Source organism: Tursiops truncatus, chromosome 20 (assembly GCF_011762595.2).
Source record: "Tursiops truncatus isolate mTurTru1 chromosome 20, mTurTru1.mat.Y, whole genome shotgun sequence".
NCBI classification, from domain to species: domain Eukaryota; kingdom Metazoa; phylum Chordata; class Mammalia; order Artiodactyla; family Delphinidae; genus Tursiops; species Tursiops truncatus.
The window spans coordinates 17,905,393-17,920,069 of NC_047053.1; the positions used below are offsets into that span (position 1 = coordinate 17,905,393).

At 49.9% G+C, this 14,677-nt stretch overlaps 1 protein-coding gene and 1 non-coding gene across 2 annotated transcripts in view; both read right to left on the reverse strand.

Moving 5' to 3' along the window:
* MYO1D (myosin ID) overlaps nucleotides 1–14,677 on the reverse strand; it is a 350,471-nt gene that overhangs the window by 9,873 nt on the left and 325,921 nt on the right. The window lies entirely within an intron of this gene.
* Nucleotides 7,238–7,310, reverse strand: TRNAR-UCU (transfer RNA arginine (anticodon UCU)). The gene has a single exon. It is a non-coding gene; the product is annotated as a tRNA-Arg (tRNA).

A 14,677-nucleotide genomic window follows, 5' to 3' on the forward strand; every position in this document is an offset into this window, starting at 1 on the left:
GTAGGCTTCCAGAAGGGGCCATGTCAGACCTCAAGAAGCAGCAGGAATCATGCAGGAGTATGTTTCTGTTTCCTCACTCCCTAAATATTGTTTTACCTTTAGTCCTTTTCATTTTGTACATTCTCCTACAGTGTGTCACCCATGCTGTGGTTTCAATGACAGACAATTACCCAGTGTCCCCTGTCCCAGCAAGAGGTCCAAGCACGTATGTGCAGCCACCGACCAGACAAATCCCCTGAACGTGCCGCAGACGGCCGAGTCTTCCTATGTCCAACACTGAGCTCATCCTCTTGGCCCTTTCCCCAAACTGCTTCCCTCCTCCTGTCAAGCCTGTCCCGGGGAGAGGTGGCATCATCTACCCATCACGGAGACAGAAAGCCTGGATCAGCCTGGATCCCTCCTCTGCCCAGGTCAGGGCACCAAGTTCTATTCATTTCACTTTCTCATTCTCTCTCCACTACCACCATCACTGCCCAGAACCTCAGCCCCTTTTTCCTGGTTCCAGACGTAGCCTCCTAACCCGTTCCTCTGTCTTCGCTTTGCCCGGCACCCTACTTCAAACGTGTCCTACACAGTGTCATCAGAGGCACGAAAAAGATCCTGTCGTCCCCCTGCTGAAACCTCTTCAGTCATTCCCTGGAGCTTTCCAGAACTGCCCGCCTCCCACCCCCGCCCCCAGGCTGAGCTGGGTGTTCATCTGTGTCCCCAGTTCTCTCGAAGCTCTGAGCAGGCAATGGTGCTGTGCTGCTTCCAACAGCACGATCGGAGCTGACAAGCTTTCCCGACCGCTTACAAGTGTCTCCGATGTGAATACAACTCCCCAGTGGAGGTTGCAGGAAAGGGGGGGTAAACTCCGGCAGTCAGGAGGAAGGAGGGGATGGGAGGCCAGCAGATGCCGAGCCCAGGACGTGCAGGCCACTGTGAGGGCACCAGGCCTGAGGTCAGCATGAGGCTGCCCGGCCTAGGAAAGCCCACCAGGAGTCTGCCTCCCAGCCTGGCAGAAGGGCACGGAACCATGGCGTGAGGAGATACACACACACAAAGGTTTTTCAGTAAAAACCGGAAACCTCAAGCTTTCTTGACCTCTTGAAAAGCAGATCCGCTGCAGGTCACCAAAGGCAGAGCAAACCTGAAGAACACCCAGAGCGAGAAGAGACATTGCTTGCAAAGGAATAACAGGCTTTCTCATCAAATATGAGGGGGGAAAATGAAAACACAGACTCATCAAAGGGTTTAAGGAAAATAACCGTCAACCTAGAATTCTATCCCCAACCCATCACCTGAGTGCGAGTGCCACAGGGAGACTTTCTCAGACAAAACAAGGGTGAACCTGGGGAAGTCGGGCAAGCTCAGCTCTCAGGTGAAGAAGGACCCGTCGTCGTCCGTCAGGAAAGACAATGGATCCAGAGGAAAAGAGTGGTGTGGGCGACGCGTGGGGAGCAGACAAGCAGGCAGACGTGCAGGTCAATCTAAGTAAGTGTTCACTGTAAACGCAGCAGCAACGAAGATGGCTATTGCGGTGGGGGGGGGGGTGGTTAAACCAACGCTGGACGACATCTTGGAGAAGAACAACATGAGAGACGGGGTGTGGCCCCAGGGAAGCATTTCAAGGTCCCTGTCTCATCTGGGAGGAGGGTAGGGGGGCCGATGAACTTCAGGCTCCACAGACAAGCTGCGGAATGATGGCAATGGACGGTAAATGAGACCGTGAGACGGCCGCGTACACGTTCCAGAGAAGTAGAAGGAAGGGAGGGGGAGAAGAAAGTCTGCTTCACTTAATGGAAGGGAGGAAAGGGGAAGAAAAGGAGCAAAGAAACATGAGGACGAGAAAACACAGACTGACATGGATGTGAATCCCTGTTAAAAGGGAGATCTCAGATTGAACTGAGAACTGCAGCTATAAGACTATTTGCAAGAGACCCATCTAGAGCCTAATGACAAAGAAAAGTTAAGGGAACGGAACAAGGTCCATAAGGCAAATGTTAATCACAAGAAAGCTGGCTGGGGAAGAGAACTCGTGAGATAACTGTCTCCTTTATTAAGGAGTCGTTCACCAGGAAGATACACTCCAGAAAATAAAAGTTAAAAACGTGTTGTGTGTGAGATGGCGTGAGCTCTGCAAAGATATAACGACATGTCTGCAAATAGTCAACCATCTTAATATACTTTTCCCCAAAACGTATAGATCTACAGATATTAAAAGAACATAGACTTGAACCCAATTAATAACATAGATTTGAACCCAATTCATAAGCTTGTGTGCTCAACTACGCCCAACAATTAGAGAACACACGTTGTTTTGAAGTACACTTGGAATAGGTAACAGACCCTAAAAGGTGGTTCAATAAATACTTAAGAATTAGCATCTGACTGAAACTATCTTCTCTGACTATAATGCAATACAAATAGAAATCAAATAAAAGAATATAATAATAAGTACCGTATGCTTTTTAAAAATTTTTTTATTTATTTTTGGCTGCATTGGGTCTTCCTTGCTGCACACCGGCTTTCTCTAGTTGTGGCGAGCAGGGGCTACTCAGTGCAGTGGCTTCTCTTGTTGCGGAGCACGGGCTCTAGGCCATGTGGCCTTCAGTAGTTGCAGCACACGGGCTTCAGTAGTTGTGGCGCGCAGGCTCCACAGGCTCCATGTGGCACACGGGCTTAGCTGCTCTGCAGCTTGGGGGATCTTCCTAGACCAGGGCTCGAACCCATGTCCCCTGAATTGGCAGGCGGATTCTTAACCACTGCGCCACCAGGGAAGTCCTTGTATGCTTTTTTGCAAAGTGCTTTACAAACAGCAACTCATGAAATCCTCATGACAGCACGAAGTAAGTTCCATTTTCAGAAGAGGATATGAAGCCCAACAAGGCTAAGTACCTGCCAAGGTCACACAGTGGAGTCAGATTTGAACCCAGGCACCCGGGCTGGAGTCCAAGTCTTAACCTCTGTGCACGCTGCCACTAAACTAGTCATAGATATAATCGTTAGCTGAGCTCCCTACTTACTAAGTGCTTCTGAGCAGTTTTCATCCCCTGATCAAGAGCTCCTAGGGCAGCATCTGATACGGAATAGGAGTTCCATAACTGTCACAGAAAGAGACGTAATTAAGAAAGCAGTTGGGACTCACTCCGACATCGGACACTAACCAGAAGACCTGAGGGCAATGTCAAGCATCTTCAAAGCAGTGTTGTTGAGAAGTGAGTTGGCGCCATCGGTGAGCAGGGGCTGGGCTTTGGGGAGCAGGTGCCTTCCTGGCACTGTGCTCTGTGCAAGGGTGTGTTGAGGTACAGAGTGTGATTAAGGCAGATGAAGAGGCCCTGGGGATGCTCACTGTTCCAGGGATGCTTTCCGGGAGCCAAAGAACCCTCTGCAAAGTGGATCATTACTCCGCTTTGTAAATCCAAACTCTCACGTATTAGGTGCTGCTGCCCCATTGCTAATGAAGTTCTCAGGGAAACAAAAATGTTCGTAGGATGACAAACGTTTGGACTCATGGATTTTTGGAAACATACACGCAAGGTTGAAGAAGTTCCAGGAATTACATCAATGAACGTGTTGTCATTTTTTTTTTTTTTTTGAGGTTGAATGGAGATGAGTAGACACTGGTTCCATGCATGTTTCTCAGTGATACCCGTAGTCATATGAACAGATACGCCCCAGGATCACTTAGCCGTCTGCTGGCTGTGGCCGGTGCTACTTAGCAGCGCGTCTTGTGTAGCTGTAAAAGGGGTCTTGGATTGGGGGAGGGGAACTTGACAATCATCATCTTCCACTGATGGAGAATTTTCCACACACTAGGCGCCGTATTAAACATTTTACATGCATCATCTCATTTAATCCTTGCTGACACCTTGCGAGGCACTGTCATGATGCCCATGCCATAGATGAGGGCACAGAAGCTTAGTAAGGTCGAGGAGTTCTGCAGAGCTGCAAAGTGGTGTCTGTTTCTCGAGTGACACATTGAAGCCACCTTCCATTTATTTATTTATTTAAGTTTATTTTTTTTTGCCCCACTGCATTTAGACCTCAGATGGACGGACGTGTCTAGCTGTAGCGTGGGGCAATACCTCTGCTGCGTGCAATTCTTTAATACTTGGTGCTTACGAGTCAGGAAATAGCATTTGGAATCTGCTGTCATGGTGTTAAGGTTGGGGCATCCTGACCCACAGCCACGACCCCCACTGTCACCACTTGTCGTTCGCTTCCTGGGCATTTATGACATTTTACATTGGTGTTTCCAGGCCTGGTTGATTCCAGGCTGTCAAAGAAGGGGTGCTCTCCTGGTGCTTGGAGAATTCAGGTACTTTTTTAAACTATTCCCTGGCACACTGGCATCTTGACTTTCCAGCTGGAGTCCCTGAGGAGGCCTGTAGCTCTCTGGAGGCTCCTGGCTTCTGGTTTTGTCAACCAGAAGGTTCCTGTTCTTCGTGCGTCGGGGACCCTCCCCTGGCAAGGTGGACCCGGGCCTGGCCTCTGTGTGCTGGACATGGCCGGGCTGAGCCCATCCTGAGAGGCCCAGTGACTGCTGCTCGGCCCTTGGATTTGTTTCCCTTCCACCAACATCAGAGACCAAGGCAGTGAGGACGCTCCACTTTGCTTTATATATTTGGAATCTGGACTCTTTACTGGCTGCATTCCTCTGTCCCTCCCAAAATGTCCAAATTGATGCTTTATGCCGGGGATAATGAAACCTTTCAAAACTGAACTAAAAGAACAAACCCACCGCTCCCTCAGATATGAGGAAAGAACAGAAAACAGAAGCAACAAAACAAAACACCACCAAACCAAACCTCTACCACAAAACAAATGGGATGGCAGCTGTGGACAGAGCGGCATCACGGGCAGGGGTGGTGTCCCCTCAGGGCGCTGCCCCGTCACCTCCAACAAGAGGGTGTCGGCTCTGGAGCCTGAGCTCAGGTCCTCTGCGTCCATCCCACCCTCCATGACCTCCTCTCTCTTCCCACCTCTCCCTTCTTTCTCTGTCTCCCTTCAACGTCTCATCTCAGTGATTTGCTCTACTGTCTTTGGGGCTTTATTTTATCAAAAAATATCTGTTTGAGAGATTTTTTTTTCTCTTTGCTGTGTTAAGCTTTTTCTTTTTCTTCTTTTTTTCCGTCTTGGCTGTTTGCTGCTTACATTTCTGCTCCTCCTATCCTGATACTTCTGCTAACAGTACCTCCAAAGTTAGCTCCGTCTGTGAACATTGGTGTTTATTTTCTATTCACATCATTAATGAAGGTGTTAAATAAGCCTGGATTGAACACAAACCAGGACCCACATCTTCCTTTGAACAGATGATTTTTAGTGGTTTGTTGGAATACCATCCTGTATCTACCTGTTCTATTCACCATCATCAAGAAGCATCTGAGCTTCTATGTGTGTGGGGCTGTGGCCCACTGCACAGGGGAGTTTGTAGGACCCCAGTCTCTGCCATCCGAGAACTGGGCATTTCAGGCGGTTTGCAGCTACACACACACAGGGGACATATACACTGAAAAGAGAGTCATGAAAGAATGCTTAAATAAGATTAATGATGGTACTTTTGAACAGGGTTGGGAACTAAGAAGAAGTCTTGCCATGAGCTCAGGAATTCCTCGGCATTATCTTGAAACATGTCCTACATCAAATATCTGAGTCTAAGGCTCTGGGATAGAAGATAGATAATAAAACGGCCTCCGTTCTCAAGACGCTCAGAGTCTGGGGAGGGAGGCCGACTTGCTGACAAATAGCTACTACGTAAGGCGTGAAAGTTGGCACCGTTAAAGGGCTGCAGGGTGCGCTCAGGAAGCACGGGGTGGGCGGAGTGAAGGATTCTGCCTGCTTGCTGCTGGGTGCAGCCTCTTGGGCCATGGAGCTTGAGGCTTTGAAATGCAGATGCATCATGGGAATAAACTGGGCTCTCAGCACCCCGGTCCGGAATGTGACCTGATCTCTCTTCCTCACGCTGCTCCCCACCCGCGTGGAGGAAGCCAGAGCCGCGGGGCAGGGTGCTGAATCCCCGGGCAACAGGCACACCCTCCGCCTAGCGGCCTCGCCCAGCTTGGCCAGCATCTCTCCTCCCTCCAGCGACGTCCCTCAAGCTCTAGCTGCCCTTCCTCCCAGCAGCCTACCTGGGCCTCCCCAGCCCAGATCTCCAAAACCCAAAGACAGGAGGTGACGAACTGCCCCTTGGAGGGTGAAGAGGACTTGGACGAACAGAGATGACCTTGTTGAAGCCTAAAAGTGAAATTTAGAGAACATGCAGGGAACGGCAAGCGTGGGGCTGTAGTTCCGGATGCAACTGTGTCTGGAGACTGTGGTGGGAGAGAGGCTGGGGTAGATAACAGGCGAGGAGTTTAGGCTTAACTCTGCAAGCAATGGGGACTCCCTTAAGGATCCTTGAGTGGAGAAGAGAGATAATACTTTGTTTTTATCCGTGCACTTACCGCTATCTGAAACTGACCTATTTGATTCTTGGCTTCTTCACTGTCTGTCTTCCTATGGCTCCCAGCCCCTTCCTAAAGGGAAACTCCACGGGAATGGGACCTCCTCCTTATCGCTGTGCCTAAGAGTGTCTGGCATAAAGTAGGTGCTTATTTAATAAATGAGCGAATACATGAAATTGATAGGAGACAGGTGGTGTGGAGGATAGACTGATGGGGGCATTTAAAAGCAGGCAGACCAGGTAGGAAACTAAATCAGGGAAGAAAGGGCTGTGGTTGTTAACAGGGCAGACACAGGTCAAGTTTGAGAGATGCTTCAGAGCAAGAATTTGGTGACCACTGAACGTAGATGGTAAAAGGTAGCGTCTTCCACATCTCTAGGTTGTCAGCGTGGGTGATGGAGAAGGAAACAGAGAGTGAGTTTGGTTTTGGACAATGTTGAGTTTCACTTCCTCTGGAAATGATCCAAAGGGTTTCGCTACATGTTATGAGGACTCACTGGGGAACATATACCTCATTGTTCTCCCTCCCTTAAAGGACTGTGTGATCCAGTGGGGAGATCATATATCAAAATTGTTTCCCAAACCTATTTTGTAAGCAAATTCTGCTATAAAGTAAGTATTTACAATATTATCCTGATTCCGTGCTATATTAAGCAAATAAGCCTCCAATTTGACAGTTCAGTGTTAAAATGGCAAGTGAGCAGCCCGAGTACCATTCTCATGCACCCTAAACTCCTTAACGTTTCTCACTTTTCATTCAATGGTCGTCTTCTTTTTTTTTTTGGCCACGCCCCACGGCATGTGGGATCTTAGTTCCCTGAGCAGGGTTTGAACCTGAGCTCCCTGCAGTAGAAGCGCAGAGTCTTAACCACTAGACCACCAGGGAAGTCTCAATGGTCTTTTTTTATATATATAAATTTATTTATTTATTTATTTTTGGCTGCCTTGGGTCTTCGTTGCTGCGCGCGGGCTTCTCATCGCGGTGGCTTCTGTTGTTGCAGAGCACGGGCTCTAGGGCGCACGGGCTTCGGTAGTTGTGGCACGCGGGCTCAGCAGTTGTGGCTCACGGGCGTAGTTGCTCCGCGGCATTTGGGATCTTCCCAGACCAGGGCTCGAACCCGTGTCACCTGCATTGGCCGGCGGATTCTTAGCCACTGCGCCACCAGGGAAGCCCATCAATGGTCTACTTGTTGATACTTTTCCCACCATTCTTTCCAGCAATTTTTATCTGAAAATGTCCAAACTTTAAAAGCAGTATTCCTAGGAGCAATAGTGCAAATTATAAAGGCAGGGGGCTGGGGAGGAAAAGAAAGGCCTAATTCTTGCTCTGCAAATAAAAGGTCACATTCTCTAGAATTGTGGTGACCTATAGGAAACCGGAAACTGGTCACTGTCCAACAACAATCAGCACATTATGGTTTACTGAACAGTTAGTTCAAGTTCCCATGTAGGGGCGGCTTGCACATCCAACTGCTTGCTGAGCCTGGAAAAAGTGATTTCTCATGGATACTAACCAGTCCTTTGGAACTCTGGCTATAACACACCCGGGAGTCAGACACTGCAGCTGGCAGCAGCAGCAGGGAGGAGACGGGGACTGGGACTTCCAGGTTCTGTGTATTTCTAGGAATGTTGCTTAATCGAGACAGGAGACAATGGGGCCTGGTGGAGAGAACAGGCCTTTGGAATCAGCCAGTCTAGGGTGTGAATCCAGCTGTATGGCTCTGGGTGATCACCTACCCTTTGAAGCTTGGTTTCCTGAACTGGGATAATAAACAGTGGTAATGCTTTTCCAAAGGGTTTTGGTGAGAGTTAAAGGACAAAATAGGGCTTCCCTGGTGGCGCAGTGGTTGGGAGTCCGCCTGCCGATGCAGGGGACACGGGTTCGTGCCCTGGTCCGGGAAGATCCCACATGCTGCGGAGCGGCTGGGCCCGTGAGCCATGGCCGCTGAGCCTGCGCGTCCGGAGCCTGTGCTCCGCAACGGGAGAGGCCACAGCAGTGAGAGGCCCGCCAAAAAAAAAAAAAAAAAAAAAAAAAAAAAGGACAACTACATAGGCACAGGGGCTAGGGCAATGCCTGGCTCGGAGTAAGTGCCCCTTCAACGTCTGTTAATGGAGCCAAGTGCTTTAAAGAAGGAGATCCTTATGTTTAGAATGTTGGTTAAACAGTTGATACAGGGGCTGAAGGGACCCTTGCCCTTGTGTCTCAAGGCCTCTTCGCTTGACCACGGATAGCCCCTTAAGCAATAACCGTGCCATCTCCTAGGGCCATATTGGTGAAAAGGCTTGTCGATTCCAGAAAGCCCTTTTAACTTGTTCTTGAGTATTTTAAAATCCCATCTATGCTGACAAAAGATGATGTTTTCTTCTCGGGGGGCAGATGACACTTTCCACCTCACTCGCACCAAACCTTGCTGCCCATCCAGGCAGCTGTGATCCACGGCGCGGAATATCTGATTAGGTAGCAAGGAACTGGGGATTTCTGTTCGAAGGGGGAACTCAACAAGGTTAAAATAGAAGCAACTATCTCATGAACCAACCCAGAACACTGAGATGAAAAGAAACAAATTGCTCACTTTCTACCACCTGTTTGAGAACAGAAGGATTTGCACTCAGTTATGTTAGCTAAAAAATGTACCCCTGACTCATTGTGGTACAGAAGTCTTTACCACACGAATGCTTTTGATGGAAAATCCGCCCCCTGCTCCGATACACCCTTTCATGCTGGTGATGACAGAGGCAACGTAGGCCTTTCCATCAATATGTTCTGCACACTTCTTAGCAGCTCTGCTTTTCTGCATTTGCTATTTTAAGCAAGTACATAATGCATCAATTTTCAGACTCTTACTCAACGCCGCTGCTACAGGACAGAGGACTCAGTAATCTTGTCAGGCGGCGCAGAACAATATTCCAACAGATGAAACATTCCATGCAGCCTTACTTCCCCTTTCCTGGGATGCGGCATCTATTTCTGGCCCTATAATGAGAGAGGAACCAGTGGCGGTGCTCCAGGCCCACTTTCCCCGGGAATCCCACATTACAGAGACCATTCACCATGCTGCTGCTGCTGGGATACACATCAGAGGCCCTGTAGGGGACCTGAGACCACTCGACCGCTATCCATCTTAGTTCTGATTTTAAGTTCCCAGAAACGGGTTGTTTGGATCCAGGCTGGAGCCTGCTGTCTGGGAAAGACAGTGTGGGTTTGCCCAGGCCACGCTGGTGCTTCTCCTGCTTGACCTGAAGGGTTCCTGTTCTCTCCACAATCACTAACTTGATTGAAGAGCCCAAGACCAACATTTATTTCCCTGTCCTCAGCTTCCTAAGAGATTTCAACGTGAAGTGTCCCCATGTGGCTTCTTGCCAAATTTGCCTTGACCTTGCGGAAGACACACTTCTAGTGGAATGTCAATTGCACCTGATACCTTGTTGGGCAATTTGGGCAGAGTTCCCTGCTGTGTGTGTTTACAGCTTTCGTGGCTTCTAATACAGGCTCTATTTACTGCCTGCAGGGTTACCTGGGAGAGAGAGCAGAGCAGTCTGCCTCTATGCCCGTTGGCTCGGAAATGGGTTAGTCACGTTTTCCAGAGATCTACTCTTCATACCTGGCTGCTATAAATGGGCTGGGCCACTCCCACCAAACCCTCCAAGTTCTGCTCATTTTAGCTCACATCAATTAAAAACGGCACCACAAATTAGACTGAGTGAGCGCATAAGTGATGCTATTGAAAAGTGAGTAATTCAATAATAGCTCTGCACCACTGCATTCGGTCTGAAGAACTAATTCATAGCATCGAATGATTCAGCCATCCCTATGGGGACCTTGAATTACTGGCTCAACTTCATCAGCATAAAAACAATCAAACCAAATACACTCTTCCTCTGGGGCTGGAAGTCAGACACCCTGAGTAATATTTAGGTCACTCCTGCCTGGGCAAGTCTGAAAAATGGTTCGTGCCCTGATTAGACAGTTGCTGATTTTTTTTAAACGACTGTCAAAGGAGGGGACCCTGCAGGCGTTTTAAGGCAAAGAGAGGTTCTGTGAGTAGTGCTGGAACAACCTGAAGTGGGCTGAAGCCAGTCATCTCTTTGTTCAGCCTAGAGTGTATCAGCGTCAGCTTCACAGCTGAAGTTGAATCTCTGGGTTTGGTGAGTTTCTTGCTTCCCCTAACCTCCATTTCTGGGAGCCCTCAGAGCAACACTGTTAACCCTGACTGAGCACCAGAATTGTCAGAGGAGCATCTGCAAAGCAGTGGTCAGTCCTTATTGGACAGACTCTGATCAGCCCATCTGCATGTGGGCCCTTGGATGTTCGTTAGTGTTTTCTTTTTTTTAAATTTATTTTAATTTATTTACTTTTGGCTGTGTTGGGTCTTCGTTTCTGTGCGAGGGCTTTCTCTAGTTGCGGCGAACGGGGGCCACTCTTCATCGCGGTGCGCGGGCCTCTCACTGTCGCGGCCTCTCTTGTTGCGGAGCACAGGCTCCAGACGCGCAGGCTCAGTAGTTGTGGCTCACGGGCCCAGTTGCCCCGCGGCATGTGGGAGCTTCCCGGACCAGGGCTCGAACCCGTGTCCCCTGCATTGGCAGGCGGATTCTTAACTACTGTGCCACCAGGGAAGTCCCTGTTAGTGTTTTAAAGCCCTGGGTAGTATTCCTGTGAGCCCCTGCCGCAGAGCACCAAAGCATCACCTTCCCTGGGAAGGAACAGAAAGAAGGGCTGCCTTGCCTTGCCTTGGGTAAGTGCTCCAGTCAGCTGCTCAGGAACTGGCTTGGCAAATGACAAAGGCAAAATCCCCTTATTTTACAATTTAACTGATTCATCAAGCTTTTTATTCTGATGAGTTTCAGACATATTCTAGTTACACAAGAATTACTTAGAACAACTTTATTGAGGTACTTTGTACAGGAAGGGTGGAGTCTCTGGGGGGCCCCTAAGCTCACAAGAGGACCGTGGAAATGGGCACCCCTGCTCACCCTCTGGACAGCCCCCAGGCCCCATCACTCTGTCAGCACCCTCCTTCTTGTCCACTTCTCTTTATTCAACAGATACATACTAAGTCCTGAATGTGTGCTGGCCCTTGAAGATACAGGGGCATAAAAGACACGTGTTGCTCCTGCCCTCACCAAGCTTATAGTCCGGTGTGGAGACGTACGTAAACGTGAATTACACACTCATCACTGTTTATCACTGTTTATCCCTAATTCTGGGAAGAGCTCTGAACGTAAAAAGTGCAGAATGCTTTGGGATCAGTGCGGGGATGTAGTCTAGTCTCATCTACTCTTGGGGAAAGTGTTCCCTAGAGGCAACCGCAGTTCCACTTACTGTGTGTGCCTCCGTGCAGGCATTGTTCTGTGTGAATGTAGCCAATTCACACATACATATACATGTATACTCACTGGGGGGCAGGGACTCTAAAGCAAAACCCCAGCCTTTAACCATCTTAAAGGCATACCTTTCATTTCAGATGTAGGAATGACAGTGACGGGCCATGGTATGTTATGGAAGCAAGATGATACTGCAGAGCCACTGACTCCAGACCATGGTAAGTAAGAGTGGGCCAAGGTTGCTGGCTGTTAATCAGTGTTTCATCATTTAAATACTAGGTGTAGCCTTCAGAACATAGAAGAAGTCATTCCAAAACAGAGTGTTAAACCAAATACCTAACTATGTGTTGGATACCGTTGGTGTCTAGAAAATGCCTTTTATTTTTCAAATCTAATTAGACCATGGTGTGTCCTTTTTACAGACACTCCAATAGAGTGGCACAAATCTGTTTTCTTTTTGCTTTTTTTTTTTCCCTCGAAGATGAGGGCATCAGCTAGACCATGAGCTAATCTGACATTTTAAGCCAGTGCCATTAGAGCTGCTATGCTGCCCCAGGACAAAGATGGATGACACAAGGGTTACGGGTTGGGGGTCATTACTATGGTCTCAGTGCTCTTCATTACCAGCTTAGGTGGATGCTAATAGCAGTACAGGACACTACCCCCCCGCCCCCCGCCCCCAATCAGGAGTTCAGGCCTTGGAAGCCCTGGTAATTCTGCTCTGGGGGCAGCGAACCCCATCTAGGTGAGGAACTGCCATAGCTGCTGTGTTCTCTCCGAGGCCAGACGAGGCATGTGCATTTCCATGACTGTCACCTCCAGTCACTCTGGGGAGCGGCGGGGGGCAACGAGCGGCCACGGGGGGCCTCGGCCGGTCCTCTCACGCCAGGGTGACCACGGCGGGCCGGGGTCGGAGAGGCAGACCATGTGCCTTAGGGCAGACGTCCAGGTGCGGGAAGAACAATACTTCCTGTTTTCTTAATCCTCTTTTTAAAAGACTGGTTTCAAGTGAGGCATTAAGGTCCCCAAGAATAACAAACGGGCCCCGGGCCTGTCTATGCCTCCGGATGAGGGGAGCGGGCTGCTTGATCTGGCACCTGCGGCGGAGCGGAGGCCAGGGGTCCAGGACCTGCGGCAGCTCGGGAAGGGCTGGTGCCGGGGAGCGTGGGGGCGGGGCAGCAAAGGAGAGGGAGTCCGGGAGGGGAGGGAGGATGGAAGAGGGGGAGAAGGGGGATGAAAAAGGAAAGAGAGAGGGAAAGAGGGAGAGGGAGGAGGCGGGGAGCGAGTAAGACAAAGCGAATCTGCACCGCCCGGGTGGGCTGCCGCGGGGGAGGCGGCGCCGGGCCCAGGCAGCGGCTTTTAGCTCTGCCGCTCCCGCGGTCGCCATGGCAACGCGGGCATTAGCGATTCCATCTGACATTAAAATGCCGCCGCCGCCGCCGGCCCGGAGCTGGGGTGCTTCGGCCGGCGGGTGGAAAATGTGCGCTCACACACACGCATGCCCACCGAGGGGCCGGGCGGCGGAGGCCCCTTTTAGGCTGTAGTTTTATGCATCATTTATCGTGCACCCGCTTCCAATCCGCCCTCCCTCCTTCCGGCTGTTTTTGTTTGTTTGTCTTTCTAGAGAAGGTGATAATTGGGGGCTTAGATCATCTGCTGGCATATTGATGAGCTCACTGGGTTGCTAAAAGGGAATGGGGATATGGATTTGGGTTAGCTAAGGGTATGTGACTGGTTTAAGACAAAAACATCAAGAAACGGACTATCTGGACAAATAGGCTTGCTTTCTCTCTTTCTTTCCTTCCTTCCTTCCTCCCTTTTTTTTTTTTTTTTAAAAAAAAAAAAACAGGGCTGTGAATTAGCCAGAAATAGTTAAAAGGAAAGGGAGGAGAAAGGGCTAGCCTGCAGACATGTGAAATAGGATTAGCGGAAACCCTAAAGACCAAGGCCCACGGGAACCGTCCTGCAGCAGTTTGCCACACGTGACAATTTTCCTGCTCAGATGCCTGCTCCAGAAAAAGAAAATCAATCTGTGTGCCTTTTTTTGGGGGGGGTACTTGAAGCCCCACCCCATGGTATTCTCTCTCAAACTGTATTTCAGCACAAACAGGGAAAAGCTCATGAAACTGTACTCTGAGGGCAGAAACTGGCCTTAATCATCGCTGCAACTGCTGAGCCCATGATGGGACTTGCCACATCCCAGGCAAGGGCGATGGCTGGCCGCGGCGCACAAGTGAAATCTGCAGAGAGGACTTCCGGAGACCAGCCTCCAGAGTGTAAGAGGGACTGGGCCCAGAAACATCCTGGGAGCACGATGCCTTAAGGCCTCGCCGTGAAGGCAAACAAAGACCAACGGGTGTGTCCGGGAAGTTTCTGAAAACTCAGCAGAGCGTGGGCAGGAACATATGCCTTCTTATCCACCAGGTGAAGTCCCCCCTGTATGACACATCTCGCCTGGGTCTGGAGCATCATACTTGGTAAGAAAATAAAGAGGGATGTTGATGAATAACAGGCTTGCTGACAGGGCAGTGTGGGCTGGCGGGGGCTGGCTCCCAACTGCTCTGCGAGCTGTGGGATTCGCAGGAACGAGAGGGCGCAGTCTCCGACTGAACGGAGGGCCCTTTCCTGACCCATACAACTGGGTCTCTCTTTCTGGACAGGCGCTGTGTCTACTCCAAGAGTCCTAAGTAGTTGGGGACCATCTGGGAAGCCACGCTGGCATCCCAGGGTATGGGAGGAGTCTTCTCATCCAGCCCCTGCCACAGCCAGTGACAGAAAAACCATGAATAAGAATGAGAAATGCAAACTGCGATTACTCTTGCGTCCCAGAATTCTGACCTGACCATAGTCAAAGATGACTGGCAAAGCTCATCTTCCCGGCAGCTGGAGAATAAACAGCGAATGGAAGGGCTAAGATGCTGAGAACACAGG